Source organism: Cryptomeria japonica, chromosome 3, assembly GCF_030272615.1.
Source record: "Cryptomeria japonica chromosome 3, Sugi_1.0, whole genome shotgun sequence".
NCBI lineage: Eukaryota > Viridiplantae > Streptophyta > Pinopsida > Cupressales > Cupressaceae > Cryptomeria > Cryptomeria japonica.
This window is the reverse complement of record NC_081407.1, coordinates 422,784,739-422,794,395: the sequence shown is the minus strand read 5'-3', so window position 1 is coordinate 422,794,395 and position 9,657 is coordinate 422,784,739. Positions and strand designations below refer to the sequence as shown.

General features: G+C 35.6%; 1 non-coding gene across 1 annotated transcript; it reads right to left on the bottom strand.

Moving 5' to 3' along the window:
- Nucleotides 1-9,170: 9,170 nt before the first annotated feature.
- LOC131070470 (U2 spliceosomal RNA) lies at nt 9,171-9,367 on the bottom strand. The gene has a single exon (XR_009112330.2). It is a non-coding gene; the product is annotated as a U2 spliceosomal RNA (small nuclear RNA).
- Between the last annotated feature and the right edge of the window lie 290 nt (nt 9,368-9,657).

Here is a 9,657-nt window from a genome sequence, read left to right as displayed (position 1 = left end):
GATTTGTATCGTCTCTTCATTCGTTATTTATACTGACGTTTCTTCGCTGGAGCTCTTCCCTGCTACATGTGGGATAGTTATATCTCGAAAGAGTACTCTTTAATTAGCCAATAGGCTATATTGTGTGGGCTTTGCCTACCGAAATTCAGTAATTCTCATGTCTGAAATTTTTTCCCCGAGCGCCTGAGCATTTTGTGCAAGCAGTAACTTCACGCGAAAATCTCAAGCTCAACATAAGTAGCTCTAAAGCTCCGATATTTTCAGATCCACTCTTCGTTTCCTGTGAAAAGATTGAAGAAGCGGTCGTAGGGAGATTGGTTTGGGTTTGCCTCATCTTAAAAAAATTCTGCTGTAGTAGGGTTCATAATTCTTACTGCAAATTTTTCCCTTTCTTTCTCATCGGCATCATTCAAAGAGCCACACAATTTGTGCAGAATCATGAGGTAGCTCGCTTGCCATGGATTTTGTGAGTTTTATCTTTTGGAATCTGTACGTGACCGAATAATTTTTTTTGTTGTGCTTTATTTCATTCTAAAACATCTGTTTGTTGTTGTCAAGTGAAGCCATTGCCGGGAAAAACAACTTTCAGGCAGTTGAAACATTCCTCGCCCCGTGCCTGAAAACAAACTATAACTCACAACCAATATTTTCGTTCAAAAGGCTGCAATTTTTTTTGTCAAGAGCTCAAGAATAGAGTAGCCCTAAAACCCCGATATTTTCAGATTGATTTTTCGTCTACTGCGAATTGATTGAAGCATCAGCAGTAGGGAGATTTTTTAAAAAATCTGCTCTAGTAGGGTTTCGTAAAATTTTCCTTCAAACTCTGCCCATTTTTTCTCATTGACAGCATGACACAATTTATGCAGAATCTAAATACTACAGATTCTTGGTTTTGCCAAACTCAAACTGACTAGAAATGAGACTGCATTGTCTCTTCAAGTCAAAGATGAGTTCAACACTCAACATCCTTCATTCACTGGACAAAGGATCCTTTGACCTATCTAAAGATGCATTCACGAGTGTCTCCAGAAAATGTAGATGCATTTCTTCTTTAGATTTTATTTTTTCAAACACTGTGAGGAAAGAGTATGGTGGTGTTAATCTAGTTTATTCTTTGTTTTTTCTATCCTATTATAAGCAAATATGTTGGTCTCTGTTGCAATTCAAGGAAGATTTGAAATGGCTTGTTATTCAAAGTCAGTTTAACTGGTGTTTGGGAGAATTCTATATTTCTGTGTGAGTCCTTCTAGATTCTGGTCAGTAATCTTTTGCCAGGATTTGGTGAAGCTAGACAGGAACTCGGTATTTGAGTAGGGGTAGTTTTTGTAAACCTTAGTTTTGCATACATTTTGCAAGAGGTATCGGTTAAGTGGTTTCCAATGTGGTAACATAATTCTGGATTCTTGCTAGTTAGATTAATGTCACTGTGTTACTTCCTAGCATGTGGTTCTATATGAATTTCTTGAATTGATTGTACACCTCCTGCTGGATACTCTGGGATTGTATTTTATTGTCACATCCCCACATCCACCACTTCCACTGTGGATGAACACAAAAGAAAATAAATAATTAAGTAACAAAAGCGGATTTAAGAGAACAAGGACAAGCTGACAGGAGGTAAGGGTCTCCATATATGATTATAGAATGTGAAAGGTTGACAACCAATAATTAATAAGAATGGTTCAAGTATGGTAGGTATGGTCACGTAGATGGCAGGGCATGGCATCCCTGCATTCTGGCAATCCAATACAGCAAACTGAAGGCAAATTTGGTGCAAAAATAGTCATAAAAATCTCCCTCGTGACCTTGGGGAGCTACATTCTTTTTGTTGGAGTGGGTTGGAAGCGAGAGAAAGGGAGGGACTCAGAGAAAAAATGCAACGAATGGGTGAGAAGAGAGACCAGAGGAGGGGCGTGAGAGTGCACCGAGGGAAGAAAGAGACTGACAGAAGAGAGGACAATGCAGAAATTCTTGGGAATCGGAAGAAAAACGCAGAGAGGAGGAAGTGGAGAGAATCGTGTGGAGGGAAGAGCAAAACATGGAAGAGGAAAAAGGTTCAGAAACTTTCAGACAAAAGCAACACACAGGTAAAATCACTTACAACACATTGCCACAACCCGTGTGAGCATCCTCTCTGTTACTGCCAAAATGTGAGCTTCTTGTGGGCTACGCAGGTCCATCAAAGCACTAAGAGAAAGTAATTTTGTCGAATGTTGGCTCTGCTAGACATGTATGCAAAATTTGGGTACACAGAAAAGCACATGAACTGTGGGACATAATACTTGAGAGAAATCTGGCTCATGGATTGCAATAATCACAGTTTATTCTCAAATCGTATATGTTGAATAGGCCTTAGAAAATTTCAAATGAATGCAATTGGTCATGTGAAGCCAAATTCCATAGCCATGTTTTATGGAATGTCATGATTGCTGGAAATGCACAAAATGGGTTTGGTGAAAAAGCTTTAGAAACTTTCAAGCAAATAACATTGACAGGTGTAAAGCCAAATTCCACAACCTTTGTCAGCATGCTCTCTGCTTGTACCAAAATGAGAGCTTTAGAACAGGGTATGGACATCCATAAAAGCACAAAGGAAAGAGGAATATTGTCAAATGTTGTAGTTGCAACTGGTCTGGTAGACGTGTATGCAAAATGTGGAAGCATTGACAAGGCAAGTGAACTATTTGAAAGAATGACTCAAAGAAATGTGGTCACAAGGAATGCGATGATTGCAAGATACACAGAATGGATCTGTTGAAAAGGCTTTAGAATCATTCAAGCAAAAAGGATAGAGAAATATTGTCAGATCTTGTAGTTGCATACAATGTTTCTGTTGCAAGTTCACAACTGTTTCAGAGATTCATGAATATTTTAATGATTAGAATGAGTAGAATTCTGATGTAATTCCTGTTATACTTAATTTATGATCAAGCTATTGCTGGAACATGTTTTAGCCTCTACACAGTTTGATATGCTACTTATGTTTAGTCCATTGATTGAGATATGATGGGTACTTCATAATATTGATCTAAACCGGTTGGTCAAAACATAAACCTTAGGGTGATTTGAGCATCAGCATGTCTACCTTTAACAGCAGATTATATGATCAAAATTTCCATGTGTTTACTTTATAATTGATTGGCTAACCTGAAAACCCTAGATCCAAGGAAGGGAACCACACATGGTACACGTTTTGCTTGGCATGGCCATTCAAACTCCACCTGAAACAAAAAACATTGGCTATATCATTAGAGATCAGCACCTACCTTTCAAGGAAAGAAATCAGGCCAAACATGGCTCACCTTTATGTGGTTCAAGCTAATAAAAACGGTACCAAAGCTCTTAAAAACATGTCAAATTGAAAGCATGACAGTAAGCAAGGTAAACAAACACCCTTAAGGAGGTGCACAAATTGAATGGCAAAGCCACCCAAATTTGGTGCCAAACATGATGAAAAGGTAGTTAAAGCACTAATGACCAACATCTAAGTAAATAATATGGCTGGAATCTAAGCGAATTGCCTCCAAGTTCATAAAAGTGGCAATGGTTATGAACTCACACCCAGCATAAAGAGCAATCAGTTATAAGTGTAACACATCTTCAGTGGCAAAGCCACCAGCATACTCTGCCTAATCATGACCAAATGACAAATGTCATATAAAACTCCTCTGTGGCAAAGCCAATAATTGACTCTGCCCAGTCAGTCATAGAGTGGAAAAAGCCTAAGCGATTTCCACCATTACTTTAAAGCAAAAAAAAAATACTAAATCATGCAAGGAGGAACCACCTACATAAAGGCAACTAATTTCGAATTTCATAAACAAGTCTGCCTCTGTTATTCTCAGCAGAATCATGGCACATTCTCTTAATTTTTGTAGGCTTGTGAGGAAATTTCTGGCAACGTGATTGAAGGTTTCCAGGGTTAGAAGCAATTAATGAAGGGATTTCAACAGCGTAATTATTTAGTCCTATTCTTCTTGTTTTTCTTTGCTGATACATAATCCGTAATTGAGTTTGTCTCTTTTCCAACTGGCCATTAATATTTTCAATAGGTAGAAGTGATCAAAATTTTCATACTAATACCATGGGACATGCAGAGAAGAGGTCAGTCTTTCAAATATTAATTTACCACCATGGATGCAATCAAGGTGCTTCAAAAGGTTACTTCAAATTCAGAAGGATGGGCATATCGAGATTCAAAGTGTGGTTTCACGATGGTTGTCATCAACAGATTCATGGTGTAGGGTTTCACCATTCTTCAGAAGTTATGGAGGGTTCATAACATATACTGACATTGTAAGCTTTGCTTCTGTTTAATGTGCATATGTGGGTTTAGTTGACATACATCAATCATATGAGTGAGCATTACTTGATGATGTGGAAGAGGACGAAAAATAACTCCGTGTCACCATAGAGAAAAGTTGACAATTGCATTTTGTTTATTAAACATGTCCCTTGGAACAATTATTTACTGCTTCCCACACATCAACAAAATTATCTCTAAGATGGTTGGAGGTGCAATGGTTATGCTGATTGTAGTTTATACAAAATGTTTTATAAATTTGACAATAGTTTCATAGTTAAATATATAAACACTTTATTAAAGAATTGATACAACATCCAAAATTGATAAAACTGTCATATTCTAAGTAATGGCAATTCTCTTTCTCTTATGGGTTGTGATTGTCAAGTCTTATTTGTACACCACTATTTTCAATTTGTTGATCATTTCTTTAGTTTAATTGATTGTCTTTCGTATCTATGACATAAATGTATTCTTCACAATATAAAAAAAAACAATTAACTTAAGAAATAAATTAGAGTACATTTTTTTCCCCAAAATATTTATCCTTATTATCACAATACATTATAATAGTATTTTAAAACATTTTGGAAGCATTATTTTTAGTTACTAAAATCTAATACTTAATATTCAGATTTTCACTACTATTTTTCTTGTTCAATTGTGTAGTTGGGTTTTCTTATAGGTTTTATGAATGTCTCTAAGCTAGCTTTTTTTCAAAATTGTAAGTACTTCCTATTGAAAGTGAAAGCTTCAACAAATAATTCTATTTGATATATACTCCATGTCAAAATAGATATAATCTCTGATAAATTGAAGAAATTTGTCTCTTTACATTATTAGCTGCTTCTATGGGAAGGATGTCAAAGCCTAAATGATAAAGTGTCTATAATATTTTAGTGTTAGTCCTTAGAATCTACAAGAAGCTGATATCAAAAACGAAGAATACATATCAATGGCCTACATCAACTGCACTCTTTTCATCATTTGTACTTACTTCATATGATCTATATTACAAAACATCAATTATATACTATACATAAATTCATTTCTCTCAAGTTTTTATAGATTGTAAAAACATTTTAAATAATTTAATTTTTTAAATTAATTTGCAATCATTTGTATTTAGATTTTTTTAATTTTAAAATCAATGTATTTATATTACAAATAATTAACACTAATAAATGTAATTTTTACATTTTGTGATTTGTACCCTCAGTATATTATTCATCAATATACTTTACTATCGACATAACCATTGCACCTCTTTTTGGTGCAGGTGCTAGTTTGTAATGAATCTCCATCTATGATTGCAATTCATTGGGCTGAAATTTGAGTCATCTCTGAACAACTCACTTTAAAGTGAAATTTATGTAATTGAAAAATTGGACGAGTCTAAATGATTCATAAGAAGCTACTAGCAGGGGAGAGGAACAAGTACGTGATAGGGGTACCAATACATGTTATAGTACATGGACACTTTTAGATTAATAGTTGTGTCCTAAAAGTGTCATGTCAATGCTTATCCCCCAAAAAATACCTCTAAAATTTGAAAAAAACCCAATGATGTGATGTCACATCAGCACACAAGTAAACATGACTTAGTGCACACCTATGGGTCTTATGACAATTTGGGACCATTTTGGACACCTTCACAAAAATACATGCTGATGTGGCATCATATTTGATCATGTGGAATTGAAATTTTGTTTTTAGGTAGGAGACTTGACAAGTAAGTTGCCGAGAAAATTTTAAAATATCCACATATGATTTTGAGTTGCATGAAGTTAAGGTGAACATGCTCTGACTCCTCTCCCCTAATAAATTCAGGTCCATCTACAACGGAATGCCCTAGTATCTTCTTTTGCGAGTCTTGGCGGCGGCTTTAGCAATATCCCCATAGAAGACAATGGAGAGGCCGAGACTGAAGACAGTGACAACTATGGGGATGGCAAATAAACGCTATGGGACCTCCTCCTTGAGGTTCGTTTGGTTGGAGGTCTTTCCCAACTGTGTGAGCAGTTGTTTCTCCAATGAGGGATTTGGGTCTGTTAGAGTGGTTGGAGATGATGTTGTGGAAGAGAATACTGTGCTCTAGGAGGTGGATTTAGATGACGAGCCCTTATTGGATAGTCTGCTAGAGGCCCATCTTCTAGGTGTTGGTTCAACCCTTGTTCCTGTGCATGTTCCCTATGAGTTTTCTCCCTCCTATGCTTATGGCATGCATAGAGGCTTCCTTCCCCCTATGGCAATGCATGTTCATTAGGGGTGAAGATGTGGCAGACTCCCCTCCCTATTCGGTGGTTTTGCATACTGGTGATCATGATGTTTCTCTCAAAGTATGAGACCCATGTTCCGTCTCAGTTTGTGTGTGTGGAGGAACTCAGGTCCTTCCCTTCTCAAGGGTCCCTATTGGAGGTTTTTATTCATAGAGTTGTTGGTGCCCCTCTTGTTGTCGATGATGATGTTGTTTGGATTAAGGCGAGTTTTGTGTTTTCTAGTAATTCCGGTGTTGGTGAGGGTTTAACGAGTCCTTTGTCAACGATTCATTTGAACGAGGTTAAAACTTTCGATGGACAACCTCTTGATCCTACTCTTTTTTTAAAAGTATTCTTAATGGGTGGATGGATAGAGCTACTATTGGTTTGCATTATACTTTCATCGAAAGATTTTTGGGGCTTTAGATCAAATATTGACATTATTTGCAGTTGACTTCTAATTGCTAGCAGATTCCTATTATCTGCATTATTTCTTTGATGAATGGTTATCTATTGTTCTCTTTTCTTTACAAGGAGGATTGCTCTCACATTTGCCATGGAGGTCCTTGGTTTTGGGGTAAGGCCTTTCTTCATTTACAACATTGGTCTGGTTTTGATACTACCAAAGTTAGCTCATTCTCCATGTGGATCCATCTCCCAAAACTCTCTAGGATGATAGTATTTTTGAAGGTATTGCTGATTTTGTTGGCGAGTTTATCACCTTGGACAAAATTACAAATTCTAGAACTAGCTTTCTTTTTGCCAAATTTTGTGTCATGGTTGAGTCTAGCTCTGTGTTGTTCAGGTATGTGAAACTTTGCTCAAAGCTTGGGGTTTGGGAACAAGATCTCCTTTATGAGACCTCTTGTTTGTTCCACCTCCACAAGGTTGGGTACTTATTCACGATTTACCAAGATAGTCATGATGTTGAGCATAGCAAGGAGGTTTCTTTTGAGGTGGGTTGTCTTTAACCTCATTTTGGTAGGATGGTCTCTGATCCTATAGTGCACAACCATTTGGGCAAGATTCCAAATTCTTTCAAGGAACAAACTATTATTAAGAGCTCTTATCAAGAAAACTCCTACAATTGCAGTATTGAATGCAAGTTTAAAAGGTAAATTATTGAAGTGCATGAGAATACTTTGGCTATGTTCCCTAAGAAGATTTGGAGGTTTTTCATTATGTTTTTATCCCTCATTTGAAGTTGTGGTTGAGTTTTAGTTCCAAGCCACCTTTGTCTTGTAGACATTTTCAACATATTCATAACTTCACTCAAAAGCGCTTATCTAATCAAAACAAGTTCACATCCATTAGACAAAAAATGAGTCTATGGTAGAAATTCTATTAACAACACTCGAAATATCTCACAAATTTGAAAGACTCTTGTATGTGTTAATTTCTATAATTAACCATTTAATTACTGACTTTGAAATTTTAAATTGAAAAATTAAAACAATATTATTGTGTTGATTTAAAATAATAGACCAAATTAATTTCTTTTAGTAATTTTTAAATACAAATTATTAAATTGGAGGACATCAATCATTTAAATCCCATTTAAAAAGGAGAAGGAAATTGTATTTTAGCAACATCAACACGCCTAAAACCCAAGTTTCAAAGGCACAAATTTGAAGTGTTCAAAACTTCATTAAAAATTAGATATTAAAATGACACGAGGCATCTGTGCTTATGCTTATGCTTGGTTGCAACAAAAGAAATAGGAAGGGAGGCAAAAAGGACTTGTGATGAATTTTATGGGAGCGGAAAAATTGTAAAATACATGCAATGAAATGCACTATACATACATTAATGGACTTTGTACAAAATTTTAAATATTCTATATGCTAAAAGAGCTAATTCTGAGTGAAATGAGTTTCCAAATAGGATGGAAAGTGAAATGTGGAAGCAAGCATAAAATGGATGAACTTGAACTTTCAATGAAATGTCTCATAATTTGTCAAGCAAAATTAAGTAAATATTTGTAGTAAAAATCTTCTGGGAAAAGGATAGTGTGTTTATAGAAGGTTTGTTTAGTATGGGGATGAAGTTTGTCCTCTTCTAAACAACCATATAGGAAAAATGGAGAATTACAAATAAGGCATGAAAATTATATATATATATATATATATATATATATATAACTGAAACATTCAATGTTAAGGATATTAGTCGAACATTTGAAGGGAAAAGTTTTTCATAAGTATAGTAGGAGTGAAAATTTAAAGCTAAATGAAATTTATGTTGGAAAGAGATGAATTTTTTTGTCTATTGTTATCTAAAGAAAATTATTTAGTCAAATCTAATTTCTTTATGACAAAATTTTTCTTTCCCCAAATTTCGGTGGACTAATCTATTCATTATTTAGAGAAGTAATGGCCAAGATTTTCTCTTTCTAGATTGTTATCCACATTTTTAGCAAACAGTAAACTCTCCTTCCATGCCTTCTTCCATATCTAGTAGCTTTGCCCTGTAAGAAGAGATCGACACCGTAACATAATGATAAACAACTAGCAGCTTCTACTGTAATCTTTGTTTAAAATTTGAACAATATCAAAAAAACATTTGTAAGATAAATAAAAAAGTAATATAATTTGTTGATTGCTTTGGGTGTGGGGTGTGCCAGGCTTCTGTTGTAGTGGAATACAGAAGCGAAGCACACTCTAGCAGAAGGCTACCGTTTGAGACTTCCCCCTAAAGAAATCAATTTAATATCCTGATCGTGTGGTTCATTAAACCATGTATTAGATATTAAACTGATAAGAACAAATACTACACTTGATCTTAGCCAAAAGGTCGAGAAAGGTATGCTTTGTTTTGTTTCTTCCCTTGTTATTTATACTAGCATTTTGTTCTTTGTACCCTTGTGCTGGTACATGTGTGCTTCATTCATCCATAGTGGTTCTTAAGACTTGTGTTAAGCCTCCTCATCCACCTCCTTCTTCAAAGATCAATTTAGTTCAGTAGGTTGATTGTTCCCTTCTAGTTTCAATAGAGTGGGACGAGTACTTGCCACATATTGTAGCATTGTTTGATACATCACAGACTCCAGACATTGGGGGCATTCCTATCATCCCATCCCAGTGCCTTCAGAGGTTG